The sequence below is a fragment of the Protomyctophum bolini genome (genome assembly GCF_963924005.1).
Source record: "Protomyctophum bolini genome assembly, chromosome: 5".
NCBI classification, from domain to species: Eukaryota; Metazoa; Chordata; class Actinopteri; order Myctophiformes; family Myctophidae; genus Protomyctophum; species Protomyctophum bolini.
Window position 1 is genome coordinate 9,340,351 of NC_137866.1, and position 2,500 is coordinate 9,342,850.

Consider the following 2,500-nt stretch of genomic DNA (forward strand, 5'->3'; position numbering starts at 1 on the left):
TAGGAGCCAAGTGCCAGTGAATAACATATAAGATAGATGACCAATCAAGACCCTTGAAAGGTAATCAGCAAGATCTTATATTGAATTGTAGAATGGACGCGGAGCTAATGAAGAGCTAGGACTGGGGTGATGTGCTCACACGTTTTACTACCAGTCAGCAGCCTTGTATGGAGTCACAGAATTAGACTTACAGTATGTTAATTGGGCAAGCGGTGGCACATGCAAACCGGGTACACACATTAAAAGAGTCAAATTAACACTTTCCTTTAAATGTGTGTAGACATGTTGGGTAATTTGACCAAGTTGTCTTTGCTTGTGGTCTGAAGTGGATTGAGTTAAACGTCTGTGTGTGTCGTCTCCCCCAGCTTATGTCTTTAAACAGTTCAATAAGGCTGAGCCCACTCCACTGGGTAATCAAGTTAAACACTCCTGTAGGGGGCGAATAAAACAACTACATCTGAAAGCATGGCGTCAGGCCGGGAACGTGGGCCATAATGAAAAGCAGGGCAGATTCGAGAAGGAAACCAAACAGTACATTAAAAACACTTGCAACTTCACAAAATATTGAAGCTGCAAAACGCTGTGTTGTTTTCCCTGGCTTACGCTTAGACGATTCCCTGATGTTGTATTGTCTGTATGGAACACAACCACCCTAAAGACTAATCATTGTGTATATTCCTGCACTATACCTGCATCGAGTGATCTTGGTACATAGAAGTTGATCTATTGAAGAGTCTGACCTTCAAAGTACATAATTTTTGTTTTGATTGTATTGCTGTATTGTTCTTTCTGCTTTGGCAATGTTTTCTCATGCCAATAAAGCCCTTTGAATTGAATTGAATTGTCTGTATTGATGACTTCTTTAGTTTTTTTTAGTGGTGCAACAGAAAACAGTGCTCTGAGACAGCAGGTCCCTAATGCCAGGCTGGATGGCCCTGGCATGCTTCATTGTTTCAGTCGTGGATTGTTGTAGCCGGAACGATTGGAGGAAGCTGCAGGGGGAAATAGTGTTTCTACAACATACTTTAAAGAAAGCCCCCCAACATGTGATTCCAGTTTGAGGTTGATTCGATGTAGGGTTCATGATATATGATGGGTTTTCTTTCCTTTAAAGAAAGAGGCCCCGCCAACAATCTTTTAAGCCAATTACAGGCTAACAGTATATCATCTCTTTTATGTCGGGACTTTGCAGGATTCAAATTCAAAAGTAGCTGATGGAGCTTGTGGAAGTTAGAATATGGAGAGAAGAGGTGTCTGCCCGTGGCAGTGACCATATGGAATAATATCATGGAGCTTGTGGAAGTTAGAATATGGAGAGAAGAGGTGTCTGCTTGTGGAAGTTAGAATATGGAGAGAAGAGGTGTCTGCTTGTGGAAGTTAGAATATGGAGAGAAGAGGTGTCTGCCCGTGACAGTGACGATATGGAATAATATCATGGAGCTTGTGGAAGTTAGAATATGGAGAGAAGAGGTGTCTGCTTGTGGAAGTTAGAATATGGAGAGAAGAGGTGTCTGCTTGTGGAAGTTAGAATATGGAGAGAAGAGGTGTCTGCCCGTGACTGTGACGATATGGAATAATATCATGGAGCTTGTGGAAGTTAGAATATGGAGAGAAGAGGTGTCTGCCCGTGACAGTGACGATATGGAATAATATCATGAGCTTGTGGAAGTTAGAATATGGAGAGAAGAGGTGTCTGCTTGTGGAAGTTAGAATATGGAGAGAAGAGGTGTCTGCTTGTGGAAGTTAGAATATGGAGAGAAGAGGTGTCTGCCCGTGACAGTGACGATATGGAATATGGAGAGAAGAGGTGTCTGCTTGTGGAAGTTAGAATATGGAGAGAAGAGGTGTCTGCCCGTGACAGTGACGATATGGAATAATATCATGGAGCTTGTGGAAGTTAGAATATGGAGAGAAGAGGTGTCTGCCCGTGACAGTGACGATATGGAATATGGAGAGAAGAGGTGTCTGCCCGTGACAGTGACGATATGGAATATGGAGAGAAGAGGTGTCTGCTTGTGGAAGTTAGAATATGGAGAGAAGAGGTGTCTGCCCGTGGCAGTGACGATATGGAATATCAAAATGCAGTCCGAGGTCTTTGTCGATGACTCACAAGTATATGTGTACCTAATTGGGTGTCCGAGATAAGCTGCACACAGTCACGTGCGCAGACACACACACACACACACACACACACACACACACACACACACACACACACACACACAGATGAGGCAATATTCTCTGGCCCCCCGGCCTGTCAGCCTGGCACAGACAGTCAAAATGATTCAAGTAGTGGTGAAGCCAATTGCATGGAAGTGAATGGGAACGGGAACGTGACTAGTACCCATATGCCTGATTCATTCTTGGTTGAATAAATAAACATCCATCTACAACAAGCTCCCTGGTGTGCAACTAAGTATGATTCTGGCTGCATAATTAGGAGTCAGAGCGCTCTGTCTGATGACAACAAGATTTTTGTTTTGCCGACATGCAAAATGCA

General features: G+C 43.4%; 1 protein-coding gene across 4 annotated transcripts in view; it reads left to right on the forward strand.

Moving 5' to 3' along the window:
* Nucleotides 1–2,500, forward strand: part of arhgef25a (Rho guanine nucleotide exchange factor (GEF) 25a) — an 86,991-nt gene that overhangs the window by 71,523 nt on the left and 12,968 nt on the right. The window lies entirely within an intron of this gene.